Consider the following 21,288-nt stretch of genomic DNA (forward strand, 5'->3'; position numbering starts at 1 on the left):
ATATCACCCATGCCTTGTTTTTGGATTAGCAACATTTCAGTTGGAGTAATTCCCAAGACAGGAATATGAGAACAATACTATATGGAGAATTTATATAGCTCTAATGGATCAAGGCTATTGCAAACTCAGCTTTTTATACATATTTTTGGCCACTTAATTTCCTTCTGAGCACAGCCTGTGTTAATACTTTTAGTTAGTGTTTTATGATTTTACAGGAGGAGTGTAAAGAATAATTATTTTAACAAATAATAAATTCTTGAACAATCCCATCAGACATAGCCTATTTTGAATAATCTGAATAAGTTATACTACTGTGTACATTTTTTAAGATAAATAACATATGTAATAAGAGAAATGTTAATATAATATATACCATGCTCATGCTCCATCAGCCTTCCAGAGAGTTTTTCAATCACAGGAGTAAGCCGTTCTCCAAAATCAGCTCTCTATTGAAAGGTCAAAACCTGCAATAAAAATGTCATGTATTATAACATATTTCCAACACCCACAGTTTCATGGTTGATCCCCAAACATAGATGTAGGTCATCAGCTTGACCCTCGCATTGTCTATGTTACAGGAAATCCTAATTTTAAAAATACTTTTTTTAAAAAACCAAACTGACTTGATTAGGAACACCTGTGATATGCCTCTTTATTATCAGAAGCCTCCTGAAACAAATCAGATTAGCATGTTTCTGCTTTCATTCTTCCCGCAGCATTTTAAGATGAAAGCAAGAGGAAGGAGGAGGGGAAAAAAAAAAAAAAAAAAAAAAAAAAAGAGAGTAATGGGTGAAGGGGTGTTGTTCTCCCTTCCTACCCACTACCAATCCCTCCCTCCACCCTCAAACAAGCAATCAGGTAAGTTTTTAGTAAGTAAACTACTTAATGGATTACTGTCATATTTCCATATTTCCTAAAATATGCTATTGACTGTTAAGTATTTAAATTCTAGTGCTTCACTTAAAGGAGTTAGATTTTTTTTTTTTTTTTTTGCCCTTCAAGGCAGTACCATTATTGCTTTTATTAAAACTCAGCCTACAAATATTTGCTATTGAAAACATATACTGGAAAAATTACAGTGATATAATACATCCTGAGAAATGAAATAAAATTTTAAGGGAAAAAAAAAAAAAAAAAAAAAAAAAAAAAAAAAAAAAAAAAAAAAAGCAGCCCTGATCAGGTAAGAACAAAGTATAACTTGACAGATGTAGTAACTATAGCCAAACAGCTACTGGAGGAAATATTGCATTCACACAGCCAAAATCTTAAATCTGTTTTGACTTTATCTGAACTTTTTCATTGTAGACACCATAACAAGAGACATCCTATGGCTAATAAATGAGTAGCTGATGCCTAGATCAGGTCACCTGCTTACAAATACTTCCATTAATTTATTTTTTAAGTGTATTCCAGAAAATACTACAACTCCCTCACAGCTATGGACTTATATTCAAGCACCCTGCTTTAACAAGAAAAAGGGGTTGGTATTTTCATGTATTCCACACATCATCTATTTCACCTTTTTTAAAAAATGTTTTTGTTCTTAAAGCCAACCCACCAAAGTTGTGGTCCTCTTCTGTGCTTATATTGAGATTTAACATACTTGAAGCTTATATTGAAACTGGACTTACATAAAGCTATTTAAAATGAAAATACATGCCTAAGCCCCACACGATGTGTAATTATCTTTTTTCTCAGACCAAATCTTCAAGTGAATTTCAGCTCATGCTAAATAAAATAATTAGTTGTAACCAGATTCAGTGTTGAAAAGTTTGTTAATAATCTATTTACTGCAGATACACTCACTGCAGTGTCTGAAAACAAACTAAAGAGTCACGGGGTGGGGGGGTCCTATTTCTAACAGTGGTTTCCTTTAGACATTAATAACGATCACTGAAAGTCACTCCTATGTTTCAGTTTTGAGCAATAGAACAATATCGCCTTCAGTTTTAGAAGACATCTTGGGAAATCTTTAAAAAAATAAAAGCTAAATGTACATAATTTATATTTGCTTCTGTTGTATGTATATGGTAATAAATATGTGTGTGTGATGTCATCCTTATACACTAGCAACAATCCATTATCGAGCTATGGAAAAGTGTTAAGAATTAGATAAAGTTTTAAAATTTAGTATTCTCTGTAAAAAGAACTTTTTTTTAAATGATTCACTAAAAATATTATTACATGCAAATATTAGAATAAAAAATGGATCAACTTTATGTGTTAGCTGGACTAGAGTTCAAGTTGTGCTCCCTCCTCTAATACTCAAACAAATCTTCTAAAGTTTTCAGAGAGCATTCAAAGCTAAGACCAGAACTATTCCTCAATTGTGGTAATATCAACTGTATCCCAAAGTTTTGTTATTCTAATAAGTGCTTTAAAAACTTACAGGAAAGGGTTAAAAAAATAATCAGTACTGACTTTGCCTTATACCCTTATGGGCAGAAATTTTTACACCCAGCTTACTCTGAATATTTCTGAAATTGTCCAGAATCCACAATTAAGACATTTTTCACTAAATAGATTCCTTTTAAAATCCAATCTATGTAATAATACACCAGTAATCTAAAAATTTGACATACTCAAATTCCTGCCAATAATGCACAAAAAAAAAATAAATTGCAAAGCAGCATTTTCACTGACTAAAATTGGTTACTGGAAATCTGTGGCTACATCTCTCTACTTCGCCTGATGTCCCCTTTCTATTTGAGGGGCATATCACCCTTTTTTCCCTATATTTAAAATATATTACTAGTTCAATTAAAAAATTAGATGGCTATGAGAAGAGTCAGAGCTAGAAGACTAAGTTCAAAAACAATTTGGGCAGCCTGTTCAAACAAAATTTTCCAAGTATTACTGATACTAGAAAACAATTATTTGAGATCAGGTTCCAGTGTTAGATATTAAATGCTTAGAACTTATAATAATAAATAAGTGAAAAAACCCTCCAAAAACATGGAGAACACCTACTGGTGTACATGAAGTTATTTTTAGTTTTAAAAACTTTCTGATAAAAATATTTTTGTTTCTACACAAAACATACAATTTTATTACCTATTTCTTTCGCAGACAGTCAAAACTAGTCCAAGATGCGCTGCACCCTTGACAGTTTGTAATGAGTGTGAATTACTCAAATAACTTGCAATGGGCCATTGGGTGTGGGTGGATGACTGCATCGACAAAGCAGAATACCTGCAGCATATTTGCAGAATACAGCAATAAGCTTCTTGGGTCTCCCTTACATATTCAGTAGTTAATTGCTTCCCAGAGCAAATAACAAAACCCAGTAAGGTCCTATAAAAGGACCACGAGCTGATACGTGGCTACTTTTCCGGTTAAGAAAGCTCATGTGCTTTTACATGTGTAATAGTGTATCAGAAAAGCAGTGATACACCTGTCAGGATGGCTTCTGACACTCAAGATGGGCGAGATGTGCACCTTCACACAGTGTTCACAGGCAGGGGACACAGAGCCAGGTAGTCTGCATGCAGTTCCAGTTGTACTTCACTGCAGAATTTCACTTATTAGTCATAAAAATAATTAAGGAATTAAGGACTCCAATTTATTTTTCCTTCCATGAATCTTTTGGATGGAATAGTGATAGGTTCAGAATTCCAGAAGGTAAGGATAAAAAACCCAAACAACGAACTGAAGAGAAAAGGAACCCCATGATACCTTGGTATCGTATGTGTACTCTGCCTTTAAAATGTTACTGCAACAAGCTTCCTATGAAGTTGTAGCCTAACACATTAAAAAGTCACACAGATACACAGTCAGATATTCAAATTACTGTTATTTCTGAAAATTAAAAATTCTCAAGAGTCACTTCGAGCTTCAGTAGATTTGTATCTATAAAATGAGAGGGTACCTCTTGGAAACTTTCAGGTTAACTTTAGAGGAGAAAAAAAAAATAAAAATTAAGCCCCAACCAAATAAAGGTTATTTGGATGTTCTTCCTCAGAATCAAGATAAAGGATTAGACTTAAAAGAAACAAAGGAAAAAAAATTAAAAAAATTAAAAAAATTAAAAAAAAAAATTTTAAAAAAAAATTACACACCATGCTACATGCTATACCTAAGCAAAGTTTAATTAAGCATAGAACTTTAGCTCTCACTTATTGATAAAATATAAATATATACATTTAGATATTTAAATTCAATTGATATTTCCTCCAAATGTAACTTTTCCAGGGCCAAGTAATCCAGTTAATGTTTGACATTTTAACTGAGGTAAAAAATGCAAGCAGCTTTACAAGGGTCTATTTAAGCTGCAAGATTTTTCTCCCCTAAATATCTCAAAATAAGGAGTACATCAAATATAAGAAAGGAAAAGTTACTTAAAATACACTATATATTCATATTAGATTGCTTACTGCTTTCATTTTAGCCACACCCACCTTTATGTAATTGTAAAATATGAGAACAGTGCAGCTGAGAAATAAGAAAGCTTAAAAGAACAGTTGTTTCGTGTAGTCAAATCTGCTAAGCACAGATTTTAATTAAAATGAAAAAATAGGAATAAACTGCATGCTATTGAACATGACTATCGAATAGTGGGGGAAAATGCACACGCACCTGTACAATACTGAATTATAGGGTTTTTTTTGTAAATTAGCTATGAGTCAGGACAGTTATTTCATTGAAAGTGAAAGTCAGTATTTGTGAGTGCACTTCCACAGCTGAGTAGTGTAAATCTCTTCAAATCCTGATATTTCCAAGTATACACAGCTACAGTTGCAACGGCTTTGTGCACATTCCCATACTGACTGCTAAAAATGTTTCTAAAAACACTCTGAAAGTAATGATGCAGAGCTAAAGAAATGAGTGCTAAATCTCAATAGGATCTTACTAGTATCTCAATTTCAAGGATTAAGCAGAATTTTCTACCAGGGCACAAAGGTATCAATTGCAGAGACAAACTAAGCAGCTATTCCCAGGAAAAAAAATAACTGGAAAAGTGTAATTTACGTACTAGATTAAAACAATCCAGAGAATCTAGGGATTCGAGACAGAAAAATCTCCTTGAACTCTTGGATTTCTGCATTACACAGAAAATACCTTGAATCACAACCCAGTTGCCATGCTGGAAACGCTAAGTTTTGCATTTCACTTTAAGAATACACGCTCTCAGCCATGTACACAGAAATCTTTTGTACGGCACTTCTGCACCCCAACTCTTCTCTACGTCCCTCCTACGTCCCTGGGTTAACTCGTTATTTTCGGTGGCCGGGGTGCTGAGCGCAAGGCGGCCGCTCCTGGCTTTGAAGGCGGCGGAGGGATGCGCGGGGGGGCCGCGGGGGGACGGGCTGGGGGGAGGAAGAGGAGCGGGGAAAGGCTGTGACCCGGTCCAACCTCCCGGCCCCGGCCCCGCGTCCTCGCGGGCAACCAGGGGGGGCAGCAGCCGGTCCAGCCTCCGCTCAGCGGGCGCCTTAACGGGGGGCCCGGTGCTGCTGCATTCGCTGCGCATCCTGCGCGCCCGACGGCAGCCCCGGGCGCCCGCCGCTCACACGGCATCGGGGAAAATATCCATACGCCTTCCTGCCTCCGGAAAAAAAATTTAAAATAACAATGCTAAAAAAAAAAAAAAAAAAAAGAAAAAAGAAAAAAAAAAAAAAAAAGGTCGGGCGCTCGAAAGTGAAGAGGGAAGTAGGAAGAGGAATAAAAAGTAGCGCTTAGAAATTGTGGCTGGGAAGGAGCCCGCTGGCCTGGCAGCGCCCGAGCTCCCTCCCTGCCCCGCCGCACGGTGCTGTCCCCGCCGGCGCTCCCGCCACAAAAAGATGCCTTGTGAGCCCGTGTGCGCAACTCCGAAAGGCGAGCGCCCACGCCAGAGCCGGCCCCGAGGGGGTTAAACGGCGTCGTGGAGAAAAAGGCACCGTGTCACATATTCTGTGTGTATGTGTGTGCCGAGGGGGGATCGCCCGGCGCTCAGGCTGCGAGAGATCGCGGAGCCTATCACAATAAGCGCGATCGCGCTCGTACAGCTACGAGAGACCGAGAGCTGCTGGCCACCGAGAAATGACATAGAAACAACCACCAAAAAATAGCTAAGCCAATGACAAATAGCGACCCGGGTGACAGAGACAGAGAATTTTGTAGGCGGAGAAGAGGAGGTGAATGGCCAGCTCCGATCACAGTATTAGGCTGGGCTATCTATGGGGGAGGGTATTTACTCGGTTTTGGGGTGAGTGGGAGGAGAGGAAAAACACCTACAAATAGCTGGCACGATTCAAAGGGTCTCGGATTATGTTTCCCCCCCTCCAGTCCAGGAAGGAAACCCGCGTTTTAACGCTACGAGGGGGAAAAAATAGCTCTGTGCAATAGGGGATGAAGAGCACTTTGGTCATTCGTTAATACCCAAAGGGGCAGAGATGATAAATGTGACAGCATGTGGCAGCACGACCGTCACCCGGGTTCCTGCAAAAGGCGGCTCCGTATCGCGACACGGGAAATCAACCGATTTGAGTGGGAGGTGGAGAAAGCGCTTAAACGGAGAAGTTAATCTGCTAACATGGAGAGGAAACAAATGGAGAAAAAAAACCCCGAAGGTTGCCCTCTTATATTTTTTTGTTTGGGTGGGGGGGTGCGGGGGGAGAAGGAAAAGGGAAGAGAAAGAGCGAAGGGGCATTAATCCAGCTTACGAAAACACGGGGAGAGAGGAAGGAGGAGGCGGAGGGGGGGGGGGGGGGGGGGCTTGGGGGCGGCGGGCGAGAAAGGGAGATGTGCATGTAAGTGTGGAAGTCATCCTGCCTGCCGCTGCTGCTGCTGCAGAGCCGGGAAGCAGGAGCCTCCGTGTCCCGGGCGCTGCCCCGAAATTTCCACGGCGGAGAGCGGCGGGGAGAAGGCGGGATCCGCTGGCGGTGGGGGGGGGATGGTCGGGAGCGGAGGGGAGATGAGGGGGGAAGTCTGTCCTGTCATGTCCCGGGAGCGCGGGGCACCGGGACCCTCCGGAGCTCCAGCTGTCCCGCGGCTCCCGCCCGCCCCCCCGCCCGCTCCGCTTTGCTCTGCCCGGGCCGGGTGCGAGCGGCGCCCCGGGATCCCCGCCCGGGCGCGGTGCCGCCCCAGGGGAGCAGCGCTTTACCTGCCGGAGGATTCGGCCGCTCCCGACCGCTGAGGCTGAGGGAAGCCAGTGACAGATCCGCCCAGGACCTGCCGCCGCCTCCCGGAGCCTCCCGCCCGCTGTCTGCCGGGCTCCCGAGGTGACTTTTCCCGGCGGCGGGGTGCAGGTTGCCCCCGTTTTCCAAAGACGCTCTTCCCCCGCCCGCCCGCCCGGCTCCCTCTGCCCCAGCCGCGCCCGCTCCCTCCGGCTCTTACCGCCTGTGCGGGCGGCGGCAGCGGCGGCACTCGCTCCGAAGCGCGACGGTGAGGGTGGAAACGGGGTAGGGGAGGGGAAGGGAGGTGAGTTTGGCGGGGCGGGAGGGCGGGCGGCCCCCGCGCCTCCCCCGCGGCGGCGGCAGCAGCGATGCGATCGGGCATCACTCGAAAATGGCGCCGAAAGAGCGGAGGGCTCTTCATTCAAATTCGTTAGCGCCAGCCCCGCCGCCCCGGGGCATGCCGGGAACGGGGGGGGGCGCGCGGGGGCTGAGGCGGCAGCGCCGCACGGACACGGCGCTCGCTGTCAGTGCCGCCCCTCCCCCCGCCGCTCCCGCCCGCGCGCGCGCGCGCTCCACGCCCTCCCCGCTCCCCGCGCGCGCTCCCGACCCAACCGCCGCTAATGGGGAAAGGGGGGGAAGGGGGGGGGGGGGGAAGAGAGGGAAGGAGGGAGGGAAAAAGAGAGAGAGGGAGAGAGAGAGAGAGGGAAATGTCACCCGGAGCCCGGGCCCGCGGGGGAGAGGTGGCGCGTTAGAGATGTGTGTGGGAGAGAGGGAGCGAGAGAGAGAGAGAGAGAGAGAGGGGGAGCGAGACCTCCGCTGGCCCCGCGAACTTGTCAAGGTAAAGGCGCCGGTGGAAGGGAGGGGGGTGGATAGGGGGGCACGACAGCGGATTTTGGGAAGGTAGGGAAAGGAAGCCCGGCTGGGGGAGGGGGATGTGCGCCAAGAGGACCTGAGGAAAATATGAACAGCGCCTCCCCCCCGCGCCCCTCCCGCGCCTCTGAGGACCCCCGCGGCTCCCGCTGCGCTCAGGTTGCAGCCCGACCCCCCCTGTCCCCTCAGGGCCGCGCACCCGCCGCAGCCACAGGAGGGTTCGGAGCGCTCGCCCGCACCGCGCGGGCCCGATCCCGATCCCGGATCCCGGCTGGCAGCCGCCGCTCCCCATCCCCCTCCCGCCGCCGCACCGGCTCCGGGCGGCAGCGCCCCGGGGCTCCCCGGGCCGGGCTGGCCGGCAGCCCCACAGCGGCGGAGCGGAGCGGAGCGGGGCCGTGTGGGCTCATCCCCAGCCACAGCGGGCCCGGAGCGCACTGCACTGCTCATTGCAAAAAAAAAAAAAAAAAACCAACAAAAAACCAAAATAACCCGACCCACCAAAAAAACAAACCAACCAAAAAAACCCAAACTAAAAAAAAAAAACCAACAAAAACTCAAACCGACAAAAAAGCCTCACACAAAAAAAAAAAAAAAAAAAAAAAGCACCAAACCCCCCCCCCCCAAAAAAAAAAAAAAAAACCAACAACAACAAAACCAAACCGGGCAAAAAAAGCCTCTCGGAGGAACCTGACCGAGCGAGGTTCAACTCGGGCAGCGCTCTCGCCTCGGCTGCGCGCAGAGCGCTCGGAGGGAAGGCGAACTTTCATTTTCACGCCGCATCCTCCCCTCCGCACCGAGCTGGGACCGATCGTAAGGTACCTGAGGGCCGGGTTAGCGCTCCCGCTCGCCTCTCAGGGATGGGGAAGCCGAGATGGAGGTTCCCGAGCTGCCGAAAGCCGCGGGGGAAGGCAGGCTATACAGTGCCGCCCGAGCCGCTCGCTGCCTGCACTTGACTTGTGCCTCATGAAGGACCTTCCCTGGGAGCCCCGCCGACCCTGCCTCGGCCGGGAGACCCAGCGCATCCCTGCCAGCCGCTCCTCGGGCTCCCTGCCCTCAGCCTGTCGGGGCTTTTTCCTAATCCGATGCATTTTTTTGAAAGGGAAAGGAAAGCAGGGGCCTCAGACCTGCAAACTGTTGTTCTCATGACTTAGGGGAAGATTTTTCAAAAGTACAGAATGGGAGTCTGGGAGCTCTGTTGCCACTGACTTTCAAAATCTTCCCCTCACGTCTGTGAGCAAGTCCTCTTGAACTCGGTTGGACTGCTGGCAGACCAGCGCTAGCAGGCTCAGGGCCTAATGCTTTTCATGATTCCACTGCTCCTGCTAGAGATGCACTGACAAAATATAAGCAGAACAAGTTTTGAAAGGGAGAGGTAATTTCTCTCGCTTTTTTTTTTTTTTTTTTTTTTTTAAGCCACTGCTCCAGTACAGAACACCAGGCTCTTTTGGGCTCAAAAAGCCTAGACCATCATGGCTACAAAAACTGCTGCTACTCAGAGAGTATGTAATTTTGGAGTACCTTAAGGAAAAAATGCAATGCAACATGTAAGTAATCACATAGTTAATATTATGCATTTATGTTATTGTATTTTCCTCTGAATTGAAGTTTAATGCTGCTAAAAAACCTGATTCCTAATTTTTTTTTTAAACCAGGTTCTCAGTGAAAATGAGCCAGGTGACTTCAGATCGTAAAGCCATTCTATAAAAAGGAGGAAATATAAATGATTTGCATTATATTTATTTTTTTGCTTTTCTTTTATTAAAATTGCTCTGAGAAAAAAATTCAAAAAGTGTGCCTTTCAACTGAAAAGAATGATAATACATGTGTTCTGATTTTTTTTTTTTGTCCTGAGGGTTATGTACCTGTGAACATAAAACTTTGTAGTAGAAATAGGCAGTGAAAAGAGTAAAGGAAAATATAAAATTATGGTGTTGCTGATACCACTTCTCTGTACATAGATTTTGTATAGTTTTGCCCTAAAATAATTCTAGTTATTATTTTTCACCCATTTTTCGAACCCTAATATAAAAAAAAAGATGTAGAAAATAGTATGCCAATATTCTGTGATACACTGTTTCTATGATACATGGTATTCTCTAATATGAATAGGACACTACTGTCCTTTCAGATACCATTCCTAAGGTTTCATTAAGACTTTTGATGAAAGTGAAATTTTTACATCCCTTAATACCTAGTACTTGCTCTTAGGTTCCATTCTTAATGCACATAGGCCCCAGTTCTGCACAGACTGAAATGTGTATTATTATTAGAACACTGAGTAGTTCTTTTCATTACTATGATCTTGTGTTTTGGACTTACAAAGCTAATAGTGACATTACACAATCATTATTCTCAGAATTACTTAGGACTGCATAAAGTTTAAACCTAATGTAATAGTCTTAGTTTACACCTTCTATGCATATCTCTTAACTTAAATAATGGACAATTATAATAATTTGTGGATCAGAATGGGTAAATATTTAAGTGAGAATTTAAGTGAGAACAAGGGAGAAAGGCAATTGCTGTAGTGTAAAAATCCATGTAGGAGGAGGTGGCTGTTGCATTCTTTAGCTGTAGCATCTGGGAGAGGATCATCAGTGTGTTTCCTCAGTGACTAGCCAAGCCAAAAAGTCACAGCAGGAACACAGCTGAGGACAGAAGGAAAAGAAAAGGATTTTGAGCTTCACCAAAAGTAATGTCAATCCTTTAGATCAAATTTTCATCCCAAACAAATTGGACTCATCAAAGTGGTGGATGTCTTATCTCCTGTGGTAGCAGACAGGAGGTTAAACTGCAGTTTCTGTAATCAACTCCTTTCTTCATGCAGTTCTCATTACAGCACTGTCTGAACACCTCCTCATAGTGCCTGTCCTGTGTTACAGGTTCTTCTCCTCAGAGAGTGCCATTAAATGGTCAGAGGATCTCCTCATACGGTAATAAGTGACACGACCAGCATTTGTCGTATTTCTGTTCTTTTGTTGCCAGGGGAAGGAGCATGTGCAATTGAATGTTTTCAATTTATTGTATCTGTCTTTTCTTCCATAAAAGTTATGTCTTTATGTTAGTGAGGTAAGGCTGAAGTAATGTGTTTTGTTCTTCAAGCAAGGTGCAGTTAAATTTCTGATGGCCCTTAGCTCTTAGGCACTTTCATTCCTTAGACTTTGACCAGCCCCGAGAAAAATTCTGTCTGTAAAACTTTCAGCTTTTCTTCCCACTTCTTGCATGGATCCTCTTATGTCAGACAAGAGAAACTGTTGACAACTGGATCCAGTCTAGAGACCTAGAAGGCACCTCTTAAGGACTCACAGGTTTATGCTGTGGAGAATCCTGAGACCCCAAATTTGTAAATTAAAAGTCAGAAAATCAGTATAAAGAGGGGCTTATAATAACCTACATTGCTGAGATGACATCGCCCCAGCTTCCTGTACTTGGAGTTTCCTATCTGCAGCAGGCTTCCTGCTTGGATATACTGGATTGTTTAGATCCATTTGAGAGGTGACAAAACCAAAGGCACTTGGTCTTTCTGCTGAAATGACACACAAGCTCATAGCTAGGGATGGTTAGAAAGCTGGAGGCTGTCTTCTGGCCCAGGCATGCATTACTTTACAAATTGCCTTCCTATGTGTTTTTAAGATTTGTTTTACAACTATGAGGATTAGAGGAATTTGTTGTAATGAAAACTGGCGTTGTGTCATTACTATGTAACTTTTTAGTTAGATTATTTGGCTTGCCTGGGTTCCTGCATGTTATTTCATTTAATCTAGAAAGTTCCTAGGTAAGTTAGACCAATTGGGGGGCACTAAGTTACACCCACATGATTATAATGATTGCACACCTACATATTGTTTTGGTATTCAGTGTTTGTATTGTATATGGACATAGAGCCAGTGGAAATTCGATTTTTTTCCTACTTATTTTTCTAATTTGACCCCTGGCTTGCTCCTGATGCTCATCTAGCCTTCTAGATCCTTGCTATAGGTTCATCTAAGCCTCCCTTCAGGCCTCCCCTGTAAATTTCGTATCACTTGATGTTTAAAGTTTCAGTTTAATAACCTAGTAACTGTAGTTGGGCATCCTCCTTTGTGTCTGTTTTGCTTTCTTGCTGTAGCCATTCAGTCTCTAATTTACCCTGACAAATACAGGATTTGGAATTCATTGCTTTTGCAATTTTAGTCTGCCTGCAATGATAGAGGTTGTAATCTAGAAAGGACTGAAGTGGACAGCATTTGTTATTGTACAATGAAAACAGAGTTTTGAATTTGCCAGAACAGATCTGATCTAAGGATTCTTCCATAGACTGTAAAGACTGCAAGAAGTATGTGCTGTCTTAGGACATGCATATACTTTATTAGATTTCCTATGAACTTCCGCATGAAAAATAAAACTAGGTTTTTTTCTTTTATCTCCTGAGTCTTCAATAGCAAACAGTCCATTTAGATTTTTTGGAGCCACTAAAATGTTCAATATAGCATAAAGACTAGTGGCATAGCCATCGAAAGGTTGGATTTCTGTATTTTGTTAGCATCCTATAGTATTGATTCCAACATATCTGTAGGCCCAGCTCATAATAACAAATGTATCCCTGGTGATTTAAGAAAGGATTTGGTATTAAACTTAGGTTCTGTTATAAAGTTTTGCTTAAATGGTCAAACTGTAATTTCTAAACGTTTTAATATTTTTGTGGATTTAATGTTGTGAAAAATTCTGGCTTGGTATCTGTGAAAACTGAAGCCCATTCTTTTTTTCATGGATTAATTACAGCAGAACAGTGGCCAAGTGATCTTCTCCACAGCACCCATAAACTTCAACTTTGAACCAAAGAAGACTCATCCAATGGTGAGAAAAGAATGTCATTGTCATGACTATTAAGTTAGGGATGCTTTATTATTTTTTGCTGTTTAGCACTGATTCTGTTATTTTATAGGTATTGAAGTTAGATTGTTGTAGGGTCATTTCTGGGACCATAACCTAGTTTCTCCTCCACACCCCATATTCAGCTGTTAATTTTTCAAGTTTTGCTTTATTCCTTGCTGTCCTTAACTTCAAAAATAATTGTTAGTGGCACACTGAATTAATTAGTTAATTTATTTCTTACTTTCTTTATTTCTTTACTTTCTTAGTCCCATGCGTGTCCTTAACTCTGTTCACATGAATAGTTTTATTAGTAGCACTACTTAGAAGAGTGAACTTCAGGATACATGAAACTGTTTGAAAGACCAAAGTTTAAATTTTGGAGATGTGTATGATTGCAACTAAATTAAATACTACTGAAATGAATGTAGGAGTGGGGGATCTGAAAGTGCTTTTAGCTAGTATTAGTTTGTTTGCTATTTGGCCATACAATTTTTTTTTCTTTGAAGACTGATGCAAGATGTTAATTTGCTTCTCTAGTTTCCCAGTTTCTGGGAAATTTTGAACTCTGAGCATCACAACATTTATAAAATTTTAGTAGTGCTCATAATTCTCATGAAAAGAACAAAAAATGGTTTTGTTCAGCCGTTTTGTGAAAAGGTGACTGACTGTAGAGGAACTGTTTCTCTCTTTATTTCACTGCCTCCATCAGGTCTTTAATCCTACTCATAAGAATCACTAGCTAATGATTTTTATATGTATGGATTTATTAAGCATAGATCTAAAAAACAAGGAGTTTCCTTTCTTTTAGAGATATAAATAAAGGACGGAAAATCCTGGTAATTTAGATAGGTGACAGTTTAAAATAACGGTGCACAGAATGATCCATAGTTCAGGAGATGGATCACAGTGACCAGAAGTTCAGAGAATGCTGACAGATGCCCCAGACCTTTTTTGGTATCTCAACAAATGGCTCAATTTCTGTTTTCCTTTAGTAGCTGTATCTTAGAGTAAGGAGTAGAAGGGACAGAACCCTATTAGTGGCTTATGATTTCCACAGTTTATCCTCTTGGACATTATGGGACATTAACCCTGTCTCAGCTGTTTACCAAACTGGGTTTGGAAGCACAAATGTGTTTAAATAGCCAAGACAGATGCTGAGCCCTTTATGCCAGCATCTGAGCTACACCCTGTGTTAAGAATTACTTGAGTACTGTTATCAATCACAAAACTTATTTAATCTTTGCCAGGGTTCTTTACCATTTCATGTTTTAAAAACAAGGTTTAATACTTAAACTAAAAGGAAGCAGAAGTTTTCAGGCACAGTGCATTGACATGTAATCCAGAGGTCATTTATTTTTAATACAGATTCAACAATCTGTTTCTTTGTTCTTTCTCAGCCATTTTTTCTTTAGTTTTTTTTTTTTTGTTTTTTTTTTTTTTTTTTTTTTTTTTAGAGAGCTGATTCTTGAATTAACTTTGAGCATTTAACTATCTGCATTCTCTTAATCAAACAATTAATCTTGCACTTGAGTAAAAATACTTGCATGAGTATGGGAGAGAAGAGCCTGAATCCATATTAGTCCCTTGCATCTTGTATTTGACTTTGCCTGCCTGGTAACCAATGGGCTGGACCCCAACTAGCACTAAAGTGTGAGTCTCAGTGTTATTAGGGTAAGGAGCTGAGGCTCTTCTGAATGTGTGTTTGATACTACAGACCTAGTGAAAGATAACAATAGGATGTAAATTGATTTCCAAATTTAAGCACTTCTTTAGTTGCTTAGCTGAGCAGAGTTTAGCTACTCCAAGTGCTTGAAGTTCAATGATTTTAAGGTTTTCTTAAGGCATTTTTTGAATTGATGTAATTCTTTCACTTCAACAGAAGAAGAAGTAGGCCAATGTCAACCAGTTTTGAAAAGCTTGTTTTCAGTACCCTGCTTAGAATATAACTTTGTTTCTTTTGTTCCATCCCCTTTTGATTGAATCACTTTCACTTCCCTAACTCTTACACCTGTTGTGTCCTGCTAACCTTTCCTCTGAAGTCCAGTTTTCTATTAACTTTTCCACACTGATTATTCTTTGTCTCTCTTCTTTTTTACTGGAGTTTTAGAGAGCTCATTATACATTTTCAATTTCTTTCCTTCCTTCATCAGTTGCTGGAATCCAGCAACAAATAAACCCCTCTAATTTCAAGTTTGCCTTTTTAGTGAGAAATACACAAGTTAAAAATGTAGTGCTATATCAATCAAAAGGGTAAACAGAGCATTGTGGATGCTATTTATAGAAAAGGAACCGGGTTTTACATATTATTAAAAACTATTCGCTAATTTGGGATATCGGGATCCAGGCAGTAAAATCAGGATTTAAGGTGATGCTTTCAAAATCACTATGCTTATTCAAAAAAACCCCACAAACAAACAAACAAACAAACAAACAAACGAAAAACAAATCCCCCAAAACCAAAACAAAACAGAAAAACAAAACAAAACCAAAACACCACCAACAAAACCCCACCAAAACCCAACCAACTCAACCAAAAAAAACCATAAAAGTACAGGTATACTGAATAGACTGATTAGACTTGATGAGGCTGTTTTATTGAACTGTGTGTCACTGAACTTGTTTTAAGCCCTAGGAAAGACAGTATGGAGTTGGAAGAGAAGCAGAGATCTCCATGAAGGGCAGTCAGTTATAATCATGGTATGTAAAAAAAAAAATAAAATAAAATTTGTATTTCTGTTAAATTTTCACATGAAAGCATGAATGAAGCAAGCTGTATTCAGGGCCCTGTTCACCTTGCAAAATGAACCCAGTTTTATTGAAACAGTCTCTACATTCTCTGGATTCATTTATGCTATCACTGTGTAACAATTGTTCTCTGTTGTGTCTTACTTTGTGGTGTAACTCCTGAATAAAAACAGTAAGTGACATAAAAATCATTATTTTCACAGTGATTATGCTACAGTGTTTTCATGCCTAGGTTCTGAGCAAAACAAGATATATAAGATCATGTTATCTCCTAATAACTTTTAAATCCCCTGCTTAATTTTAGCTGCGTTTGATATAGAGGTAGAGGTCACAAAGTCAAGTTTCTGCAATTTGAATGAAATTTAGCAGCTGTGAGTTGAGAAGGGACTCAAATTAGTGCCCCCAGGGTAGAAAAAGCCATAGCATGGACTCAGAAATTTTCTCTTCTGTTCAACCTGTTGCCTTGCAGGTCAGCATGCTTGGTTGGTCTGCCAGTTGACACGTGTAGCTCAGACCTGGCCACAATGTGAACTGCCTCCTGTTCTCCTAAACACCAGCAGCTGAAATTCAGAGTAATCTGTTTAGAAAGGAATGGGAAAACAGCCAGGCTAGCTTTGGCACAAGTGTGTTGGTGGCACCTGTGAGTGTGCAGGTAGGTAACTAGACTTCATTACTTCTGCTAGTTATGAAAAAACCCTTGGTTTTGCCAGGGCCTTCTAGTCTCCCAAAACACTTGTGAGTCATTCCATGATATGGTGTTTTCTATATCTGGATTAGAAAAATGTTTTTCTTGTCCATGTCAGAGAAGGGAACTACTGAGACAGCTTCAGTATTTCATTTCTTTGGTTGTTTGGATGTTAGCTCTGAGTTATTCCTTAGGCTGTCAAAATTGTAAAACTGTGTTTTCAGCTCTCTCCAGAAACTGAGTGTAATTTAGACTGCAGCTATGTGTCCCTGACCCATCCTACAACCTACTCTTTTGGAACAGTGCAGAAAATATGTATTGTATTCCAATTAACTTCCTTTGTGAAGAAAGATGTGGAGCTAGATAAACGGGGAGAAAACAATATTAGGATCAGGCTTCATCAAGTTACCACAACTTGCAACTTGGGAAATGCTAAATCTGTAGCTGCGTGATTTTGTCACCAAAATTGTACTGAAAGGTCTTGTCTGACCATTCATCTCAGTCAGTGAGAAATGGGCAGATTACACTTGCCAGAGGTGCTGTGTCACTCGTTGTACAAGCTCAGGTAGGCATAGCTAACTTGGCATATGTCTGGTATTATTTAAATTTTCTGTGTAATGTTAGACATGGGTCAAGATACAACACTCTTTAAACAGAATGTAGTGCTGTAGCGTATTCTGTAAAAACAGTTAAATTTCTCAGAATAACAGAAGCCAAGAGTCATGTATATGAAATGTAAAATTTGAAAGGAGTAACATGAGAACAAATACTTTCAGTTCAATATCATAAGGCAACTGTCTTGAAATGTCAAATTTTGTTTGCCCAGTAGAAAACTATCAACCTGGCAGCAAGGAACAAAAACTTGTGATACTCTTTTCCATTTTCTGCTGATTTTCTTTTTTTTCTTTTTTTTTTTTTCTTTTTTTTTTGTCACAAAATCAAAGCCAAGAAGAGAACAATTAGTCATTACAAAAAATCCTCAAACAAACTGCATTCCATTTTATGCAACTTTTGGGTTGTTAGATTCTCAAATCCTTTCATTTGGTCCCAGCTTTTTTGTTTATTTGTTTTTAAGTACTGTTGTTTCCGCAGAGCTATCTGCATTAAAGGGATGAAGAAATGTTTTTTTGCATGGTTCCAGGATCTATTGGTTCTTAATACCTTTATCACCAAAAGTCTTGCCTTGTGTCACCAGTTAAATATTACTTAATGAAATCTATGGCTAACTGGCTTTTAAATGGTTATGATATATAAAGATACTGTAATTTATAACATTTTCCTTTTAAAGATCAACATAGATGTGTTTTTAATAAGAAGAGTAAGGTCAAATAATGGATGTTAAATTTTATGTGAACAGCAAAGTGGTGGTGTATTCTTGTTTAACACTATGTTGTGTTCTTCCTGTGTTTTAAATGGTATTCATGAAGTCCTTAAACTTGGCAAAGTTTTTCATAAGGATTTTTTTTTTAAACTGCCACTTTTTTTGTCCAAAAACGACTATTTCTAAACTGCTTTTCATTATGTATTTTTGAAGACTTTAGTTGTGGTTGCTACTATATGTGGTCAGATACTTTCACAGTCATGGAGACCTCAATAAATTCACAGGCCTATGCTGTGTCTGTAAAATGGATATTGTGGGACAGATTTTAAAAAGGTTGACAATTAAAAGGTTGACAATTTAAAAAGTGACAATTGCACAATAGACCAAAGAAACTAGGATAATTAATTTTTAGAAAATGATAATTAAGAAATTATATTTCAAGTAATATCAGTAAAGGCTTCCATAATGTGCTGTCACTACGTGTAAAATTCATAAGCATTTTAAACCAACATTCTTTAAAGAAGGAGCTAAAAATTCCTATAAATAATATGCAACTTGAAGAGGTATGGAACTCCTGTATTATGTGCTAAATGCTGTAATAAAACAGGCTATCAGTAGATTTTACTGCATGTTACTAATTTTATTTTTTTTAATCTTGGTATTTTTGCAGGTGTGTGGAGGAACAGGTCCTGTTCTCTCTGCTGTTACTCCCACATAGACAGACTCTGTAATTGATTATGTGTGGGTAGGGCCCTATTGAAATTCAGGAGATTCTGCAGTAGTGCAGGGTTCTTTTTGTGAAAGTTCAGTTGCAAGATCAGGACCCTACTGTGACTCCTTACTGTGCATTCTGTCACTGTCTCATTGATTGTACTGGAACCTGCCTATTGGGATAATGTAAGTCCTGCTTTTCCCCGACTTGTACTTTAGATGTGAATTAATCATAAAGCATTTCTAATTAGAAAATTAGTATAATTTACATGCATTCTTTTAATTATGTTTTTTTGGCAGTACCAAATACTATATTCCTCAAAACTTCTTAATGGCACTGAGGCTTTGTGGATAGTTGGTCACATGATGAGAAAATTCAGCTGTAAGTACATCAAAATGATTGACTTTTTCAATAGTTAGTCTTTACTGATGTTGGCAAACTAATAGTGATAAAAACGTGAATCAAGAGGTTTGACTTATGTCAAATTACTTCAGTTCTTTTTAGAAAATATATACAGTATACCTGTTAAGGATTTTATTATTCTTAGGTAATTCACCATGGGACCCTGAAGTTCTTCCCTACTGCCATTATGTAGGGAGTTCTAAGTTGTTTGTTTCCTTTATTTTCAGAATGGTGTGTCTCTGACTTGCTCTGTGTTTTGACCGATAAACTTTTTGAAATTTGTAGATCTGTAAAAACTGTTTATACCACCAATATTTGTATAGACATTGCAAACTGATTTACTAACGTAATTGTCTTGCTGGGTTGAATGCTGAAATATTAATAAATATACACTTTTATTTGTGTCAGTGTACCTTGGTTAAATTAAACTGAGCTGGCATCATGAGTGAATTTGATCATACATGCTGATTAGGTATAGTCTTGGGCAGGAACTACATATTAACCATATCATATGTCAGTAGATTCACTCAAAAATAGCTATAAATATCTATGCTTGGGTTAAGGAGGAAGTTCTTTTCCTGTAGCTATGGGTACAGTCATTGCTTTGACTCCTATTTTTATATACAAATGAGCAAAAGCTACATGTAGGTGTTTTCCCTGTATAACAAAAGGGGCATTGTAAACTCTGTGCCCTTTTTTATGATGTTGTATTTCCTTTCTGGTATTTAAATTCAAGGATGTTTTCAGCTGTGTCTTAATATCAAAAAAAATGGAAGAACTGGAAATGTTACTCAATTTGTGTCAAGGGGCTGTAAAGGTCTGGAGGAATTGTGTGTAAAGACAATTAGAGATTCTTCCTCATAAAGCAAGGACACAGGTAATAATTGATGAGTAAGGGTTAAGGAACACAGGATTATTTTTATTGCTTGGCACAAGAGCAGCATGAAATGAAAGTAATTTGAAGAAAGAGCAAGATCAAAAAAGAAATCAGACTCAGATCAGAAGTAGACTAGAGAGTGCAGTTAAAAAAAAAAAAACAACAAAACAAACCTACAAACAAAAATCCCCAAAACAAAACCAAAACCCTTAATATGGGTCTGAAAAGTATACCTGAGAGGAGAATTAAATGGATAGCTACTGGTATTTTTCATTGCACTGAATATATGATACATTTAAGTTTAAAACTTTCAGTAAATGCTTTTCTTGAAGTTTTTGGTTTTCTTCTGCTGGAGAGGAGTATAAGAACTTTGAAGCACTAAAGAAGACTCAGTGACTACTTGTGAATTACAGTATGAATTGGGGATTCAAGATGACAGTTACAACTAAGAAGAGAAGACAATGGGTTGCTAAATAAAATTAGTGCCAAGCAGAAGCTATAATTTCTTGTTCAAACTCAAAACTTAATGATTTTGAAATGCATCACCTTCAACAGCGCTCAAGCCACAATTTTGTTATGTTCATGATGGGATGGGTATTTCCAGAGTTTTGTTTAAAAACCTGAACACTTATTCTTTTGAGATTTTGCAATATAAAATGAAATTGTTATTTTTCAATATGAAATGAAATCATAATTTCATTTCAGAAACTGAAATGTTTCAGAACTCCGAATGTTTCATTTTGCATTAAAAAATCCTGTTCAGTGTATTTTCTTTTTAATGTGGTTAGATCTATATGTTTGCTATTTTCACCTTTTAGTCCTATTTGCCATTTATATTTTTTACTTGCAGTAAGTTGGGTAGAAGAAAGAAAAGCAGAGGGAGATCAGGTGATTGCAAAAAAACACCTAAACACAGTCTTCTAGCTGTGCCTTTAGATCAGAAGTGCCTCAGATCTAGTTTCAGAGGAGAAAAGGAAGGAAAGTGGCATGCCAGTGAATTGGGTATGAGGAATCCTCTGCATGTTCCATCTCTATCTGATTTTTCCTCTCATCACCACTGAGATCACCTGGGTGGGACTGCTTCCCCTTCCTGTGATCGCAACTTCCCAGTACTATGAGGGATATACTATAATGTTGGGGCATAGCTCTCTCCTGCCTGCAGCAGTGCTGCTACAAATGTTTGGAAAAGAAGGAACTCTGAATTGTGTCCTGCTCTAACCAGCTCTCCAGTACTCACTGCTGCTTACCCCTGTTACTGAGTACCTGATCTGATTGTTTCTTTGGTTTAACTAAGCTGTGATGCTGCAAACGACTGAAACCAGAACAAGAGCAAGAAAACATCAAGAGAAGGACATGATGTTTTGGAATGTAGAGAGTGGGCATTTGCTGCACAGCTACATATTGTCAGCTCTTGAGAATACCTCAAGAGCTGAAATACCAAAACACAAATACCAAACTACAGCAACAGAGTGCACTAAGTTTCCTTCCGTGCATTAAGAAGGAAGAGCAAAGGAATGCACCTGAACATTCAGCATGTTAGTTGTAAGTCTCTGAGATCTTTACCTCTATTGCTGTTGGCACTCTGCTTGTATGGTGACTGTCCTGAATGTAGCATGTCTTTATTTGTGTTGAATGAGGCACTCCTCACATTGTAAGATCATGAACAATGTTTTTCTTCAACCCTTGAAAATCAAAACATGGTAGCATAGATAGCTGTAACAATTTAGTAAT

The 21,288-nt window shown here is 40.2% G+C and overlaps 1 long non-coding RNA gene across 2 annotated transcripts in view; it reads right to left on the reverse strand.

Moving 5' to 3' along the window:
- Nucleotides 1-372: 372 nt before the first annotated feature.
- Nucleotides 373-21,288, reverse strand: part of LOC310905967 — a 57,052-nt gene continuing 36,136 nt past the window's right edge. The window contains exon 3 of one of the 2 annotated variants that reach the window (XR_014589310.1): nucleotides 373-464. This is a non-coding gene — a long non-coding RNA (uncharacterized lncRNA). Of the gene's footprint in view, nucleotides 465-9,683; nucleotides 10,610-21,288 lie in introns of those variants that run through there. The other variant, XR_014589311.1, reaches the window with a different exon arrangement.

This window comes from Zosterops lateralis (genome assembly GCF_965231275.1).
Source record: "Zosterops lateralis genome assembly, chromosome: 2".
Classification (NCBI taxonomy): Eukaryota; Metazoa; Chordata; class Aves; order Passeriformes; family Zosteropidae; genus Zosterops; species Zosterops lateralis.